Below are 19734 nucleotides of genomic sequence, written 5' to 3'. Positions count from 1 at the left end.
AGAACACAGATTAATGAAAGAGTTTTGGCTATCTTGAAAACAGGAAAGAATAAATAATAAATAAATAAATAAATAAATAAATAAATAAATAAAAATAAATAAAAGAAAGAATAATAAATAAATAAAATGTTTTTAACAGTTGGTACCATACTTTTGTTTCTAGTATTCTTGAAAACACATTTCTCTGACTTAATTTTAGATTATAGAAGCATTTGGCCAGGCGTGGTGGCTCACACCTGTAATCCCAGCACTTTGGGAGGCCGAGGCGGGTGGATCATCCGAAGTCAGGAGTTTGAGACCAGCCTGGCCAACATGGCGAAACCTTGTCATGGTGAAAAATTACCCAGGTGTGGTGCTGCGTGCCTGTAATCTCAGCTACCTGGGAGGCTGAGGCGGGAGAATCACTGGAACCTGGGAGGTGGAGGCTGCAGTGAACCAAGATCCTGCCACGGCACTCCAGGTTGGGTGACAGAGTGAGACTCCGTCTCAAAAAAAAAAGCACTCACTAGTTAACCTTCCCAGGCATCTAACTCTCCTCCAGTTTAATCAATTAGTGATTATTAGATTATTAGAATTCCTGAATTTTTCTTAGATGAGATTGATTTTACCTTTGTTTCTGATGTTCAACTTTCACCACATTCTGATGATCTTGGCTCAGTGACCAATTACAAAGCCAAGAACATGTTCCGTCTATGAGATTTCTCTTTCTCTCTCTCTTTTCTTTTCTCCTTTCCTTTTCTCTTTCTCTCTCTCTCTTTTCTTTCTTTCTCTTTCTTTTTCTTTCTGTCTCTTTCTGTCTTTCTGTCTCCTCTCTCTCTTTCTTCCCTCCCTCCCTCCCTCCCTCCCTCCCTCCCTCCCTCCCTTCCTTCCTTCCTTCCTTCCTTCCTTCCTTCCTTCCTTCCTTCCTTCCTTCCCCTTCCTTTCCCTTCTTTCCCTTCCTTCCTTTCTTTTCTTTTAAGACAGGGTCTCACTGTGTTGCCCAGGCTGAGTGTAGCAGCACAAACACAGCTCACTGCACACTCAACCTCCCAGTCTTGAGTGATCCTCCCACCTCAGCTTCCCAAGTAGCTGGGACTACAGGGACTATATGTACATGCCACCACACCTGATTAACTCTTTTGTGGGTTTTTTTTTGTTTTTTTTTTTTTTTAGAGATGGGGTTTTGCCATGTTGCCTAGGCTGATCTTAACCTCCTGGCCTCAAGTCCTCAAGTGAACTGCCAGCTTTGGCCTCCCAAAGTGCTGGGATTATAGGCACAAGCCACCATGCCCAGTGAGATCTTTTTTTTTTTTTTTGTGATGGAGTCTCCCTCTGTCACCCAGACTGGAGTGCAGTGTGGTGCAATCTCAGCTAACTGCAACCTCTGCCTCCCAGATTCAAGTGATTCTCCTGCCTCAGACTCCTGAGTGGCTAGGATTATAGGCGTGGGCCACCAGGCCTGGCTAATTTTTGTATTTTTAGTAGAGACAGGGTTTTACCATGTTGGTTAGGCTGGTCTCGAACTCCTGACCTCATGATCTGCCCACCTTGGCCCCCCAAAGTTCTGGGATTGCAGGTATGAGCCACCATGCCTGGCATGCCCAGTGAGATTTTTAATTGTCCCTGGCTCTCTAGGTATTGGTCATTTGTACCTCACGTACCATGCTCAACCTGTTCATTACTGTAAGTCTTCATGACACCACCTGTTTTCTGCCTAGGTGGATCATAAAAAGGTGTTAGGGCCTTTTTATAGTTTAAAGTCAAGTCTTATTGCTCAGCTCATACTTTCCTACTTACCCCCTCTCTTCTCTGCTTGCTCAAAAGTAGTAACAACAAAACCCATAGGTACTTTTCATTTTCCTCTACTGAAACATTGAGCTTGTTCAAGTCTCCAAGTCTGCTCCCAGATTCAGCTCCAGGACCCCAGTGAGGCCTCTAAACGTCCGTCTAATTCAGTTTTTATACAAGGGGTATTTTTCTCCAGCCTGTCCGAGGTGAGGGTGTCCAATTCTTTAACTTTCAATAGAACGTATTAAGTCAGATAAAATCACAAACTTTTAACACAATTATCACTTGCAAGGGCTCACAAACCTTCCTTGTTCAATTCTGAAGAGCTAAATAAAAATGCCTTCAATATATAAGGAGCACTCAAACTATAAATAGGATCCATTCCCAAGTATACATTGGTTGTTTAAAATGCTAAACACGTTTTTCTTTAAACAAAGATTTATTGAGAGCCTAATGTGTGCTAGTCACTTTTTCCATCAAAACAATAGAATGAGTATTATTTGGGTTCCAGGGCCAGCTCATTAAAGCCGTTTTACCTAACATGGAATTAAACTATACCACAAATTGTGCAAGTTTTTATTTTATTTTATTTTATTTATTTTATTTTATTTTATTTTATTTTATTTTATTTTATTTTATTTTATTTTATTATTTTACTGAAGCAAGGTCTTGCTCTGTCACCCAGTCTGGAATGCAGTGGTGCTATCACAGTTAACTGCAGCATCAACCTCCAGGGCTCAAGTAGTCCTCCTACCTCAGCCTCCAGAGTAGCTGGGAATACAAGTGTGAGCTCCTACCACACTACCACCAACCCCCATGACAACTCTGCCTCCCACCCCTGGTGGCAAGTAATATCTTCGAGTCTTGGAAATAGCAGACCATGTGATAGGAAAGGAGGGAGAAGAAGGAGAAAGAATAGAACTTTCTCTCCCTGTTGTGGCAACTTACTAGCCCTAGGACCAATGATTAGTAAATACTTATTTGGGTCTAGGTGCTATTCTAAATGCTTTATATAAGCAGCTGTTTAAACATATTAAGCATATGTTTTGGTTTGTGTTGTCATTCATCTTCCTTCTGTACCCCTTCTCTACTCTTTGAGAGCCTCTCTGTAAGGTACAGGGCACACCTGTGGACCTGGGCACTCCCTCTGCCTCTTGCCCTGGCCAGTTCTACCCACCAAAGTGTTCCATGCTCTCAATGTCCTATTCTCCAACCTCTGCTCATCAAAATCCCCATTTCCTCAGTGTAGCTAATCTCAGGTGCTAGGAAGAAACTTTCCAGAGATGTATGTATGTATGTATGTATGTATGTATGTATGTATTTGGAGATGCAGTCTCACTCTGTCGCCCAGGCTGGAGTGCAATGGCACGTTTTCGGCTCACTGCAACCTCCGCCTCCTGGGTTCAAGTGATTCTCTTGCCTCAACCTCCGGAGTAGCTGGGATTCCAGGCACCCGCCACCATGCCTGGCTAATTTTTTTGTATTTATTTTTTAGTAGAGATGGGTTTCACCATGCTGGTCAGGCTGGTCTTGAGCTCCTGACCTCAGGTGATCTACCTGCCTCGGCCTTCCAAAGTGCTGGGATTATAAGCATCAGGCACTGTGCCCAGCTGAGATGCTTTTATTTTTAAAGAGGATACCTCAGAAATCAAATGCATTTCTTTTTTTTTCCTTTTTGAGACAGGGTCTCACTCTGTAGCACAGTGCAGTGACACAATCACAGCTCACTATAGCCTTGAACTCCTAAGCTCAAGCAATATTCTCGCCTCAGCCTCCCGAGTAGCTGGAGCTACAAGCATGTGCCACTATGCCCAGCTAAATTTTATTTTTAAAATTTTTTGTAGAGACGGGATCTCGCTATGTTGCCCAGGTTGATATTGAAATCCTGACCTCAGGCAATCCTCCCACGTCAGCCTCCCAGAGTATTGGGATTATAGGCAAGAGCCACTGCACCCAGCATCAAATGCATTTCTGGTGGCATTCAGGCAGATGGATCTGGCAGTGAAGGACTGGCAAGGGAGTCCTGGTTACTGGGTGGAAGGGTTGATCCTTCTTAAGAGTCAGTCCTGGCCAGGTGTGATGACATGGACCTGTAATTCCAGCTACTCAGAAGGCTGAGGCGGGAGGATCGCTTCAGCCTGGAAGGTCCAGGCTGCAGTGAGCTATGATTGCACTACTGCATGCCAGGCTGGGTGACAGAGCAAGACCTCATCTGTATAAAAAACCAGTCAGTCCTTGGAGGCCACACCTCAGAGCCATTTCTATTTTTATAGCCTCTTCCCTTCTCCACTTTGAACATAAAGGAAGCACAGGGGGAAAGTACCAGCAAAGGTAAATTAGCACCCTCAGCTTCTCAAATTCTGTAGAACACAGCAAGGCAGGCAGGGGCAGCGAAGACAGTGTTGTGAAGGAGATGGAGTCATCTTTGTGACCAGTTTCCTATTCTTGTTGTTAATGTGCTGACACCTGTATCTGCTGATTACTGACTGACCCATATGAAAATTAATTCACATTTACCCCATTTCAGGGGACCTATGGGAAAATAGAGTCTTTTTTTTTTTTTTTTTTTTTTGAGATAGGGTCTCACTCTGTCGCCCAGGCTGGAGTACAATGGTTACAATGGTGTAATGTCGGCTCACAGCAACCTCTGCCTCCTGGGTTCAAGCGATTCTCCTGCCTCAACCTCCTGAGTAGCTGGGACGACAGGCGTGCGCCACCATGCCCAGCTAATTTTTTATTTTTAGTTTCACCATGTTGGCTAGGCTGGTCTCAAACTCCTGGCCTCAAGTGATGCACCGGCCTCAGCCTCCCAAAGTGCTGGGATTACAGGTGCGAGCCGCCATGCCTGGCCAGAAAAGAAAGTCTTAAAATTAATTTCAACAAATTCTTAGTCCCTGATGGTATTTTTTTATATCAGCTTTTAATGATGACAATGGACTAAAGCTTTCAAAGGCAGGAACTGCTGGTTTATCTTCATCATCTTTTGAGTATAACTTTCTGATGTAAGAATTAATTATTTCACAAATCTTTGCTTGTCAATCTTAACTTCTACACAGGTTAAGACTCTATTAGTCTTTATCTTTTCCAAATTAATAACGTAGATGCCAAAAGAAAAGACATCTTTTTAACTCAATTTTCATTTTTATTATAGCAAAACTACTTTATATATTTAAGAGATGAATTTTTAAAATTATGGTCATACTGAAAGAAAAAAATGAGAGCAAGAATACTTATTAGGTGCTCCCTTATAAGTAAAAGGGATATTTATGCCTCTTATTTATTTTTTTTCTAATATACTTACTATGAAATTATATACAATGAGATATAAACGTATAATAGGATTGCCGACTGAATCACAAAGTTTGCTTCCAGAGGTTCTTTTTATTAACCAGTTCATTAAACCAAGCCTGTTTCCTGCACAGATCATGCTAACATTTATTTACCATTTGTGGCTCTTGTCACATTATGATCATTTCTGTTATGTATGTACTTTTTCTCTCCCCTGTTAGACTGTGGGCTACCTGAGGAGATTTCTGTTATGTTTCACCATATTCTATATCCCCAGAGAGTTCATACTCCTGGCATAAAATAGACCTCATAAATATAATAATCGTATGTTGAGTAAACAAATGATACCACTAAGCACCTGAGATAAGTTCACTGCGATAGCTGAACAATGAATTTGGCAAGGTTTCTAGGCAGTTAAGGATTAAGGAAAAACATATTGGTTTATGTAACTTTTCTTCTAACTAAAAACAGCATATGCGTAGAGACGGTTTTTCTTGAACTAAACTCAAAGACATTGAGTAACAGAAATGACCACATTTGTGGTTTCGCAGGACAACCAAATGGCTATTCAAATGAATTATTTTATAGACCCTCTGTAAAAGTTTGTTACATTTAACTAATAAGAATGTTGTCGCAGATAACAAATTATGTGGCCCAGGTGCGTTGATAGCAGTTAACCAAGACCATTTAGTGTTTAATTGCTTAAGCTTTGAGTAAGAAAGATCTGGGTTTGCATCCTGGCTGTACCATTTAGAAGCTGTGTGATATGGGCAATTGACTCACTCCCTCTGAGCCTGTTTCCATGTCTGTCAACTGTGACACTAATCCCTAATCATAAATGTATGGATTAACGAGATAATTTGTGTTATCCTCCTAACAATAAGTAAATGCTCAAGTATTATTCGCCAGCAATATGGAAACAAAACTAGAGGAATTTGAAAGGATCAATAATAACCATAATGATAAATCAGTTTTTTCCAATCTCAAGTCCTTAAATAAGCATTATGTGAGTGGTATCTCTCAGTCAATTCTTAACTAAATTTTTCTGGTCAGTATGGGAAATGAAGAAATTTTATGTTGATAGCTAAGGAGAGAGTATGCTTTAGATACCACGTAGTAGGGAGCAAATTTGTTCTACTAGGAAAGAAAAATATCCAGACTTATCTTTTGATCCAAACAGGATTTTCATTCAATCAGAAGTACAGGCAGCAAGAGTGCTTGGGGATATAATCAAACCCTTTTATCAAAACTTAAACAAGGCTGGGAGCAGTTGCTTACGCCTGTAATCCCAGCACTTTGGGAGGCCGAGGTAGTTGGATCACGAGGTGAGGAGCCAGCCAGTTCAAGACCAGCCAGTTTGAGATGAGCCTGGCCAACACGGTGAAACCCCATCTCTACTAAAATTACAAAAATTAGCAGGGCGTGGTGGTGCGCACCTGTAATCCCAGCTACTTGGGATGCTGAGGCAGAACTGCTTGAACCTGGGAGGCAGAGATTGCAATAGCTGAGATCTCGCCATTGCACTCTAGCATGGGCAACAGAGCAAGACTATCTCAGAAAAAAAAGAAAAAAAAAAACCTTAAATAACTACTTGATTGACGTTCCAAGTGTCACCTAACAAGAAAGAGCAGCAGAAAACTATGAAAACTATGTCATCCTGATGGACTGCCAGATGAGTCAAGTAAAAAAAATGCATCTCCCAAGGTGGTGAATAAATTGAAGTGCCTTTTAGATCTGCTTAAGGGCTCTGTTAAAATGTTGCAAACTTGGCTAGATACGGTGGCTCATGCCTGTAATCCCAGCACTTTGGGAGGCCAAGGTGGGTGAATCACCTGAAGTCAGGAGTTCGAGACCAGCCTGACCAACATGGTGAAACCCTGTCTCTACTAAAACACAACATTGGGCATGATGGTGCGTGTCTGTAATCCCAGCTATTTGGGAGGCTGAGGCAGGAGAATCACTTGAACCCTGGAGATGGAGGTTGCAGTGAGTCAAGATCACTCCATTGCACTCTAGCCTGGGCAACAAGAGCAAAACTCCATCTCAAAAAAAAAAAAAAAAAAAAAAAAAATGGCCAGGCGTGCAAGGGAATCCCCGGAACTTGGGAGGCTGAGGTGGGCGAATCACCTGAGGTCAGGAGTTCGAGACCAACCTGGCCAACATGGTGAAACCCCATCTCTACTAAAAATACAAAATTAGCCAGGCATGGTGGTACGCACCTGTAGTCTCAGCTACTCAAGAGGCTGAGGCAGGAGAATCGCCTGAACCTAGCAGGCGGAGGTTACAGTGAGCTGAGATTGTGCCACTGCACTCCAGCCTAGGCAACAGGAGTGAAACCCTGTCTCAGGAAAAAAAAAAAAATGCTGCAAACTACCTACAGAGTACAACTCTTCAAGTTTGGGAGTAATGACCAGCAAGACATTTGTCAGCAACTCTTCAATGGGTCTGATTGTTTCTTAGGACAACATTTATTATAAGAAACCACAGAGGCTTGGACAGTGGTTTCGAATTTGAATGGTGGTGGGGTGAGGGGCAGGTCTCAGACCCATCAGAAATGGAATAGCCTATCACAGTAGACCATTAGTGGAGGGGAGAATTTCAGAAAGTTGGAATCTTTTGGCAAATCTAAAGTAACATTTCATTTTCATGGAGGACTAGTCTTCATTATTCTATTCCTTCTGCAGATCGAGATGTCACAGACAGGAGTACAGGAAGACAGGATCAAAAACATCAGCCAATAGCAAAGGAACCATTTATTATTACACAACCTGATTGAATATATATATTTTTTTCTTTTTTAAAAATTCTTTTTCCTTTTCTTGTTTTTAAAAATACATGGGGTCTCATCATGTTGCCCAGGCTGGTCTTGGACTCCTGAGCTCAGGTAATCCTCCCTCCTCAATCTCCTAAAGTGCTGGGATTACATCACTCCCTGGGGCATGTCCTCATCCGCACTTTTGAAGACTGTTAGCCACAAAGCCAGGCTATATAGTGGGAAAAGCAGTGAGGACATGGAGAAGGCATTATCAACTGTTAAAACCCAAGCTTAGGAGCATACACATCATTTCTACTCATGCTCTGTTGGCAAGAGCTTAGTAATACAGCCACAGCTCAATGTTCAGAAGACTGGGGACCGTATTGCAGGAAGGCAGCCACATGCCCAGGAAGGAGAAGAGAATGAATTTTGGTGGGTAAATAATAGTCTCTGCCAAGGGGTATTCTCCTTCCTGGACTGACTGGGCTTTATCCCTAGGGCAGAAGGAATGATATATCTGCTTGGGGAGTTTGGGGGAAAAAATGGGCAAGAAAGCCCAGTCCCTTCTTGGATTTCCTTTTCTTCAAACTTGCCTGTCCAGGTCTGCATTCTGATTTGCTGTAGGGGAGGGAGAGGCATGTGCCTGCCCAGGAGGGCTTTGTTAGTCAGAGGTGAAGTTCACTGCAGATACAAAGACAAGTTCTCCAACCTTTCTTATCTGTAAGAAAGGTGATATTTTGATTTCCATGTCTGTCCCCTGAATCTCTTCTCCAATTGGTTTCAAACTCAGGCAGGAAAAATAGGTTTTATTTACCAGTTCCCTGGAACCCAACAAGTAAATAGAATCCTTCACCTTCTTTGCTCATGAAAGTATCCTACACTCATTGTAAAACTGTGTCTGAACCAGGTGAGGTGGCTCATGCCAACAATCCCATCATTTTGGGAAGCTGACATGTAAGGGTCGCTTGAGGCTGGGAGTTTGAGACTAGCCTGGGCAACATGGCAAAATCCATCTCTACAAAAAATTTAAAATATTAGCCAGGCTTGGTGGCTCAAGTCTGTAGTCCCAGCTACTTGGGAGGCTGAGGTGGAAGGATCACTTGATCCTGGGGGTCCAGGATGCAGTGAGCCCTGATCATGCCATTGCACTGAAGCCTAGGTTACAGAGTGAGACTCTGCTCAAAAAAAGAAAAACAAGGCTGAGGCAGTGGCTCACACCTGTAATCCCAGCACTTTGGGAGGCCGAGGCAGGTGGATCACCTGAGGTCCAAGACCAGCCTGGCCAACATGGTGAAACCCCATCTCTAGCAAAAATACAAAAATTAGCTGGGCATGGTGGCAGGTGCCTATAATCCCAGCTACTTGGGAAGCTGAGGCAGGAGAAATGCTTGAACCCAGGAGGCGGATGTTGCAGTGAGCCGAGATTGTGCCACTGCACTCCAGCCTGGGTGACAGTGAGGCTTGGTATCAAAAAAAAAAAAAAAGAAAAGAAAAGAAAAAAGAAAAACAAATTGTGTCTGAGCTAAGCTATAAATTATTATTATTATTTGAGATGAGGTCTGACTATGTTGCCGTGGCTGCTTTTTTAACTCTTGGGCTTAAGGGATCCTCATGCCTCAACCTCCTGAGAAGCTGGGACTATAGGCACATGCCACCTAAATCATTTTTGATATGTGAACCAAGTTTTACCTTGTAGATATGAAGAATTCTGCTTTGTATATAATTATGAACCTAGTTATTGCTTTTCCATAAAAATTATAGTTTTTGTTATTGGTGATTCTGATGAAATTTGTTAACTATCCCAGAAGTTTCAAAACATCCTAAGAGCAAACAATACCAAAAAAGAACACCTGAAGAGATAACATAATAATTATAATGGTAATAAAATACCACTGAAGTTGGAAAAATGGAATTAAAACACTTCTTTTTGCTTGTTTGCTTCTGAGACAAAGTCTTGCTCTGTAGCCCAGGCTGGAGTGCAGTGGTGTGATCTCGGCTCACTGCAACCTCCACAAGTGATGCTCCTGCCTCAGTCTCCGAGTAGCTGGGACTACAGGCACCTGCCACACACTTGGCTAATTTTTCTGTATTTTTAGTAGAGACGGGGTTTCACCATGTTGGCCAGGCTGGTCTTGAACTCCCAACCTCAGGTGATCCGTCTGCCTCAGCCTCCCAAAGTGCTAGGATTATAGGCGTGAACCACCGCACCCAGCCCTCTTATTTTCTTCTTAATTTACACCTTTTCCATGAATAGCTCTCCTTTCTGCATGCACACTAAAGATTTCTGAATCTGTGCTTGCCCCACAAGTAATTTTCTTGAACCATACAGTCAAATTCTAACTGCTGGACATTCTACAGCTAGCGAAAATGTAGCATGTCCAGAACAGAGCTCATTTTATACACTCTTTCTCCCAAATTGGAAGATTTCATATAAAAATATATTTTTCCAGTATCTCTTGAAAAATTGGAAAATGTGAGAATACTGTCCCCATGTAACAACAACTGAGGTTGGTAGCTGCCCCCTTTATTTATTTATTTATTTATTCGTGTATTATTTTTTTAGAGCCAGGGTCTTGCTCTCTCAGGCTAGAGTATAGTGGTGAGATCATAGCCGGGATTACAGGCGTCCACCACTCTGCCCTGCCCAGCTTCCCTCTTTAAACAAAGCCTGTGGTCTCCTGTTATTCATAATTCTTATTGCTCCCCACTGTCTTACACTTGGCTGACTTCACACAATACGTTTCTGGAATGGCCCCTATAGGTATTTGCGTCTGTAATCACCGATCTAGGCCATACTAGACCATCTGTTGAATTAATAAATTAATTAAAGTACAAATAGCATCTTTTCTGTGAAAGCTGGAATTTGGCCAGGCGCGGTGGCTCACGCCTGTAATCCCAACACTTTGGGAGGCCAAGGCGGGTAGATCACCTGAGGTCAGGAGTTTGAGGACCAGACTGGCCAATATGGTGAAACCCCATCTCTACTAAAAATACAAAATTAGGCAGGCATAGTGGTGGGTGCCTGTTTTCCAGCTACTGGGTAGGCTGAGGCAGGAGAATCGCATGAACTCAGGAGGCAGAGGTTGCAGTGAGCTGAGATTGCACCACTGCCCTCCACCCTAGGTGACCACCCTGGGTGACACCCTGTATCAAAGAACACAGAAAAGAAAACTGGAGTTCCCTGATGTCATTGAACCCTGGATCCGGCAGTTGCTAAACTGATTGCAACTTTGTGTAAGTTACTCAACCTCTCTGTACCTCAATTGCCTCATCTATAAAATAGAACAATACAGTAGTCTCCCTTTATCTGTGATTTCAGTTACTTGTGGTCAACTGCAGTCGGAAAATACTAAATAGAAAATTCCTGGCTGGGTGCGGTGGCTCAGGCCTATAATCCTAGCACTTTGGGAGTCCAAGGTGGGCAGATCACGAGGTCAGGAGCTCAAGACCAGCCTGACCAATGTGGTGAAACCCTGTCTCTACTAAAAATACAAAATTAGCCAGCATAGTTGGCACGCGCCTGTAATCCCAGCTACTAAGGAGGCTGAGGCAGGAGAATAGCTTGAACCCAGGAGGCTGAAGTTGCAGTGAGCCACGACTGCACCTAGGCAACAGAGTGAGACTCAGTCTCAAAAAAAAAGAAAAAAAAGAAAAGAAAATTCCAGAAAGAAACAACTCATAAATTTTAAATTGTGCATCATTCTGAATAGGATGACGAAATCTCATGCTTCCCCACCCTGTCCCACCCAAGATATAAATCATCCCTTTGTCCAGCATATCCCCACTGTGGAGTCTGCCCTCCCCACTAGGCTGTAGCTTAATTGTAGTAGATTGTTGCGGTATTGCAGTGCTTTTGTTCTAGTATCCCTATTTGACTTAAATATGGCCCCAAAGTGCAAGAATAGTGATGCAATTCAGATATGCCAAAGATAAGTTGTAAAATGAAAAGGTGAAAGTTTTCAAATTAACGAGTAAAAGAATCGTATGTTAAAAAAACGTTTGTTATAGTAAGAATGAATCTAAACGTGAAATTCTGAAGAAGGAAAAAAGAATTTGTGCTTGTTTTGCTGTCGCACCTCAAACTACAAAAGTTTATCACAATGCATAACTGCTTAGTTAAGATGGAGAAGGCATTAAATGTATGGGGTTGAAAACATGAATAGAAAACATGTTGTGCCAGAAAGTTTTGAGGCTGTATAAAGACTTCAGCATGGGATCCCCTGAAGCAAGTGACATTTAGCCATTTACTATAAGTAATGCATAGTGTTTTTGTTTGTTTGTTTGTTTGTTTTTTAGACAGTCTCGCTCTGTCGCCCAGGCTGGAGTGCAGTGGCGCTGTCTCGGCTCATTGCAACCTCTGCCTCCTGGGTTCAAGCCATTCTCCTGCTGCAGACTCCTGAGTAGCTGGGATTATAGGTGCGCACCAACACGACTGGCTGATTTTTGTATTTTTAGTTGAGACAGGGTTTCATCATGTTGGTCAGGCTGATCTCGAACTCCTGACCTTGTGATCCTCCCACCTTGGTCTCCCAAAGTGCTGGGATTACAGGTGTGAGCCTCCGTGCCCAGCTGTTATTATTGTTAATCCCTTACTCTAATGTATAAATTAATTTATCAGAGGTATGTACACATAGGAAAAAACAGTATATATAGGGTTCGGTACTATTCATTGGTTTTAGGCATTCACTGAAGGTCTTGGAAGATTTCCCCCGCAGACAAGGGGGGATTACTGTAGTAGTTACTTCACAGAGTTGTTATGAGAGTTAAATGAGATAAAGCATACAGGCAATTTAGAACAGTGCTCAACAGATAGTTAATGGTAGCTGTTCTTGTATTGCTATAAAGAAAAACCTGGCCAGGTGCCGTGTCTCATGCCTGTAATACCAGCACTTTGGGAGGCCGAAGCAGGCAGATCATGAGATCAAGAGATCAAGATCATCCTGGCCAACATGGTGAAACCCTATCTCTACTAAAAATCCAAACATACAAAAATTAGCCAGGCACGGTGGTGTGCACTGTAGTCCCAGCTACTCGGGAGGCTGAGGCAGGAGAATCGCTTGCACCCCAGAGGCGGAGGTTGCAGTGAGCTGAGATCGTGTCACTGCACTCCAGCTTGGCGACAGAGTGAGACTCCATCTCAAAAAAAAAAAAAAAAAAAAAAAAAAAACCACCTGAGGCTGGGTAATTTATAAAGAAAAGAGGTTTAATTGTCACATGGTTCTGCAGGCTGTACAGGAAGCATAATGTTGGCAGAGTGGAGTGGGGGAGGTACCACAGTTTATAACAACCAGACCTCATGAGAAATCATTCCTCACTCACTATGGTGAGGACGGCCTCAAGCCACGAAGGATTCTATCCCATGACCCAAACATTTTCCACCAGGCCCCGCCTCCAACACTGGGAATTATATTTCAACATGAGATTTGAGCAGGGACAAATATCCAAACTATATCACACTGCCTCTAGGCTTCCTCAGTGGGCAAAGCTAGGAAATATATTAGCCTATGTATATGTACATCTTTATTGTCCATCTATTTATCATCCATCTATCATCTATCTATCTATAAACATGACTTCATTCATACTTCTATCTCTGACCCTAATCTAGCACCACATGGTTCATTCTAGCCTTCTCTCCTTGCTTATTTGTGACTTGTTCCCTGGTAGCAAGAGACCTGGCTCCCATTATCTACAATTATTTAGTCATTTGCCAGACCCTGGTGTTAGGAGTTGAATTGTTATCCTAAAATTCATACATTGAGATTCTAACCCCCAGTACCTCATAATGTGACCTTATTTGGAGACAGCATCTTTACAGAGATAATCAAGTTAAAATGAGGTAATTAGGATGGGCCCTAATCTGATTGATGTCCTTATACAAAAGGAAAATTCAAAAAGACACACACATAGAGGGAGGCACAGGGAGAGGACAGCTATTTACAAGCCAGTGAAAGAGATCTGGAACAGATCCTTCCTCCACAGCCCTCAGAAGGGACCAACTCTGCCAACAACTTGATTTTGGATTTCCATCCTCCAGGACTATGAGAAAATACATCGTATTGCTTAAGCCACCCAGTTTGTTATGGTAGCCCTAGCAAACGAATAGAGGTATCTTAGGATACAGGGAAATTAGTTTCCAAATTGCTAATGCTTATTATCCCTTTGATAAATAAATTTATCAACTATAGTGCAATGCTTATGTGTAACTCTTTTTGCCTTTAGCTTTATAGTGTCCAGTCAAAATACTGTTTTCAAAAGTCAACTCCTTTTTCACTCACCCCCTTGTGAGATTATATGTTTATAACTCAGTTAGATTAATTTGTCACAGTCTGCGTTTTATCCTAGTATTTCCCCAACATCTGGTTGACTCTCTGAGAAACTGAATATAGCAAATGGATTTTGCTCAATGTATGTAGTCATATATGCACTACCTATAGAATATAGAACAATTCCATTATCTTTTAAAAATCCCCCTACAACCCCTTTGGAGTCAACTCTGCACCTCTTACCCAACCCTTGGCAATCACTGATGTTTTCTCTCTTCATAGTTTTGCCTTTTACATATGCTGTAGAAATGGAATTGTAATATATAGAGTTTTGAGTCTGACTTCTTTCACTTAGCAAAAATGCATTTGAGTTTCATCCATGTTGTTGAGTGAATTAATGCAGGACAGGTGAGCTCCAGAATTGAGGCTTAGCCCTGGAGGGTTCTTGGCTTTGCCCAGGAAAGAATTCAAGGGTGAGTGGCAGTGTTAAATAGCAACTTTTATTGAAGTGGCAGTGCACAGCAGCAGCAAATGTACTCCTCCTGCCAGAGCAGAGTTACCCCATAGGCAGTGTGCCCAGAGTAGCAGCACAGAGGCACTTCTACAGTCCTATTTATACCCACTTTTAATTATATGTAAATTAAGAGGTGGTTATGCAGAAGTTTCTAGAATGAGGGTGGTAACTTCCAGGTCATTGCCATGGAAAGGGGTGGTAACTTTCAGGTGTTGCCATGGCAATGGTAAACTGACAAGCACACTGGTGGGCATGTCTTATGGAGAGGCGCTTCCATCTTAGACTTGTTTTAGCTAGTCCTCAATTTGATCCCAATGTCCAGGCCCTACCTCTGGAGCCAAGTCCTGCCTCCTACCTCAGAATCAGTAGCTTTTTTCTTTTCATTTCCATCATATGAATGCGCCAGTTTGCTTATTCACTCACCTGCAGAGGGAGATCTTGGCTGTTTCCTGGTTTTGCCAATTAGAAATAAAGTTGTATATGTGTGTGTGTTTGTGTGTGTACATAAATTTTCAATTCATTTGGATAACTACTCAGTAGAAAGATTACTGTGTCATATAGTAAATGTATATTCAACTTTATTTCATTTATTATTTATTAAAATTTTTTGTTCATTTTTGTTGTTGTTGTTGTTTTGTTTTGTTTTGAGACGGAGTCTTGCTCTGTCACCCAGGCTGGAGTGCAATTGCATCATCTCAGCTCAGTGTGACTTCCACCTCCCAAGTTCAAGTGATTCTCTTGCCTCACAGCCTCCTGAGTAGCTGGGATTACAGGTGCGGGTCACCACGCCAGGCTAATTTTCTATTTTTAGTAGAGATGGGGTTTTGCCATGTTGGCCAAGCTGATCTGGAACTCCTGACCTCAGGTGATCTACCTGCCTTAGCCTCCCAAAGTGCTGGGATTACAGGCGTGAGCCACTGTGCCTGCCAGCCTATTTTTAAATTTTTTTGAGACAGGGTCATGCTCTGTCACCCAGGCTATAGAACAGTGGCACAACTGCTCACTGCAGCCTCGACCCCCCCCGCATACACAACCCCCACCCCGGCTCAAGTGAACATCCCATCTCAGTCTCCTGAGTAGCTGGGACTACCGGCATGCACCACCATGCCTGGCTAATTTTTAAATTTTTTGTAGAGACAAGATGTTGCTGTGTTGCCCAGGCTGGTCTGAAACTCCTAAGCTCAAGCGAAACTCCCACCTCAGCCTCCCACTTCAGCCTCCCACAGTGCTAGGATTACAGGCGTAAGCCACTAAAGAAACTGCCAAACAGTCTTCTGAAACGATTGAACTATTTTGCATTCCCACCAGCAGAGTTAAGAGTTCCTGTTGTTTTATGTCTTTGTCAGCATTTTGTACTGTTATATTTTTTAAAATTTAAGCAATTGTAATAGGTGTGTAAGAGTATCTCATTGTGGCTTTATTTTGCAACCGCTACATTTTAAAGATTCAATATTGCCATATTACATTCAATGTTCTGCTACATAATACTCCATGTTGTGCGTATACGACATTTCACTCTCAATTGTCCCAGTAATGGACTCTGATCATCTCCAAATTATACCATGTAATTTGTTTTATTTATTCATTATGATCTAAAATATATCAACATTTCTTTACTTTCTTTTTACCAGCAAATGGATGAGGGAAAATAATATCCTAACAAATACCCAAATAATATTCAAATGAAAACCCAGACAATGTCCAAACCATATCCAAAATCTTCTTGTGCAGATTAGATTGTCAAATTTGTCTACTATAGACTCTATGATAAATGTAGAATTGATGTAATTGACTTCAAAAAAGGATTATTTACATAAAATATTGTGACTTCCTGATTGTTTTCAATAGGTTCTTTATTTCCTTTCTCCATCCTTCCCTTCCTTTCTTCCTTGAATCTTTCCTTTCATTTCATTTTTTCAAGCAAATAAATATTTACTGAAAGCCCTTCACAGCCAGTCACTGTTTAAACCAAGGGTATGTAAAAAACAATAACACTGCCCTGCAGCAGTTAACAGTCTAGAGTAGTGCGTGTTGTGGGAGAAGGAAACATGGGCTCAGGAATGAATGAATACATATCTACATAAATACCCACATACAAGTGTTGTCCACAAACAGAAGGGTTTGCAGCCAGCTTTGTCTTGACGAGTCAGAGAACCTTCTCTGACTTGATTAGACTTACATTTTAGAGCAATAACTTTGGTAGATTGAAGTGGAATAACAGATTGGTATTAGGGAGACCAACTGTGAGGCTATTGCAAATGGTTTAGGGCAGAAATATTGAAGGCCCGCACAAAACAATGGCATATTTTCTTTTTTTTTTTTGAGATGGAGTTTTGCTGTTGTTGCCCAGGCTGGTGTGCAATGGCGCGATCTTGACTCACTGCAATCTCCGCCTCCCAGGTTCAATCAATTCTCCTGCCTCAGCTTCTCAAGTAGCTGGGATTACAGGCATGTGCCACCACGCCCAGCTACTTTTGTATTTTTGGTAGAGACAGGGTTTCTCCATGTTGGTCAGGCTGATCTCGAACTCCCGACCACAGGTGATCCCCGCCCCCTGCCTCGGACTCCCAAAGTGCTGGGATTACAGGCATGAGCCACTGCGCCCAGCCTAACAATGGCATATTTTCTACCTAAGTGGTCTATGTGTGAGAAACAAAATAAAATCTAGGAATGCAGAACATTATGTGACATATAAAAAAACAAAAAAACAAAAAACCCTGACCGTAACAAAAGGTCAACGTACACTGCAATAATCCTGTCCAGGAAAAAAAAGAACTAAAATTAAAAATAAATGAATGAATAAAAGGGCAACATAAAGGATCCTTGGGGTGATATAGCTGATCTGTATCTTCTTGGTGATAGATACACAAACCCACAAATGGTAATATTGTATAGAACTAAATCCATAAACACACAAATGGATACAAGTGAAACTGGGAAAATCTGAATAAGATGGTGGATTGTTACCATTATGGTAAACTGGGGAAAGTTTTCATGGATCTCTCTGTAGTTATTTCTCAAAACTTCATGTGAATCTATAATCATTTCAATAAAAAGTTCAGTTAAGTAATGACAGCAAAATAAAAATATTCTTAAACAAGGCAGGCACAGTGGCTCATGCCTGTAATCCCAACATTTTGGGAGGCTAAGGTGGGAGGACTGCTTGAGCACAGGAGTTGGAGACCAGCCTGGGCAACATAGTGAGAGCCCCAAAATAAAAATAAATAGTCAGGCATGGTAGTGTACATCTGTAGTCCCAGCTACGTGGGAGGCTGAAGTGGGAGGATTACTTGAGCCAGGGAGGTCAAGCTGTAGTTGCACCACTGCATGCCAGCCTGCGTGACAGAGTGAGACCTTGTCTCCAAAAAAAAAAAAAAAAGAAAACCAAAAAACAAAATACAGGTGCCGTGGCTCACTCCTGTAATCCCAGCACTTTGGGAGGCAAAGGAGGGAGGATCACCTGAGGTCAGGAGTTTGAGACTAGCCTGACCAACGTGGAGAAATCCCGTCTCTACTAAAAATACAAAATTAGCCAGGCGTGGTGGCGCATGCCTGTAATCCCAGCTATTTGGGAGGCTGAGGCAGGAGAATTGCTTGAACCCCGGAAGTGGAGGTTGCAGTGAGCCGAGATCGTGCCATTGCACTCCAGCCTGGGCAGCAAGAGCAAAACTATGTCTCAAAGAAAAAAAAAGATTTTTTTAAACAAAAAAACTATTAATCCTTTATTTTATTTTATTTTTTTGGATGTAGAGAGAAAAATTTAAGGCATCTTGTTCCTAATTTTCCACTTGGAATTTGATTACATTGCAGCTATAAATTAATTTGGGGAAAAGTAGGAAAAAATTAAAAAATCCAGATCTAACCAAGGTAACTGTTATTTAAATGTATCTTGTGCAGTTTTTAGATGATAATTATTATTAGTTCCTTTGGATGTTTTACCTACAGATTAATTCAGAGGGAAGAAAATAAATATTGAGTACTTAAAGGGCAAGTCATTGCTCTGGGAACTTACAGACATTTCTTTATTTTATGCTAATAAAGAGACAGGTTTTATTATAATTATTAATGCATTTTTCAGATAGGGAAACTTGAAGATCAGAGTGGGTAAGTACTTTCACAAGGTCACAAAGTGTTGGAGGGAGCCTATACCTGTCTGATGTTAAGGCCTATGCTTTTTTTCTACTACATAGGGGCTGAAATACAGACACAAGCACAGGTGAAATACCATCTTTGTCATCAGCTTTCTTGTTGATCTCTGTAGTTCTTATCCAATATTGAGAAACGTTGACTATAATATTTTTATGGTAATTGGTGTGGATTATTGCAGCTCAGGAAAATGTCTTTTAAAAGTTGTGACTAGATAGCTTTTAATAAAATATTTCACAAAAAGTGTCAGATACTATCAGAAGACTTTGGGGTACTTCCTTAAACCTTTAAATAAAACAAAAATAAAAACAAAACTTTGGTAAGAGGTTAAAAATGGTTACCTTTTATTGAGCATTCACTATATATGTCAGGCATTATGTTAAGCAACTTAAAGGTGTTATTTACAGTTTCACAGCTAAGCCAGGCACAGCGGCTCACACCTGTAATCCTAGCACTTTGGGAGGCCGAGGCAGGTGGATTGTCTAAGCTCAGGAGTTTGAGACCAGCCTGGGCATTGTGAAACCCTGTCTCTACTAATATACAAAAAATTAGCAGAATGTGGTGGCACACACCTGCAGTCTCAGCTACTTGGGAGGCTGAGGCACAAGAATTGCTTGAATATGGGAGGCAGAGGTTGCAGTAAACCAAGATTGTGCCACTGCACCTCAGCCTGGGTGACACAGTGAGACTCTGTCTCCAAAAGTTTCACAACTGGGCAAGGTGGCTCAGGCCTGTAATCCCAGCACTTTGGGAGGCTGAAGTGGGAGGATCTCTTGAGTTCAGGAGTTCAAGACCAGCCTGGGTAATACACCAAGACCACTCTTGATTAAAAAAAAAAAAATTTTTTTTCTTTTTTTTTAAGTTTCACAACAACCTTGTGAGAAATACAAGCTTATTTTCCTCATTTTACAGATGTGGAAAGTGAAACCTGGGATGGCTAAGTGACTTAGCCAATGTTACACAGCTATTAAGTGGTAGAAAAATAGGGACAAAACAGG

This window comes from Papio anubis, chromosome 9, assembly GCF_008728515.1.
Source record: "Papio anubis isolate 15944 chromosome 9, Panubis1.0, whole genome shotgun sequence".
NCBI lineage: Eukaryota > Metazoa > Chordata > Mammalia > Primates > Cercopithecidae > Papio > Papio anubis.
The sequence above is the reverse complement of the archived record's forward strand: the minus strand, read 5'-3'. Positions refer to the sequence as shown.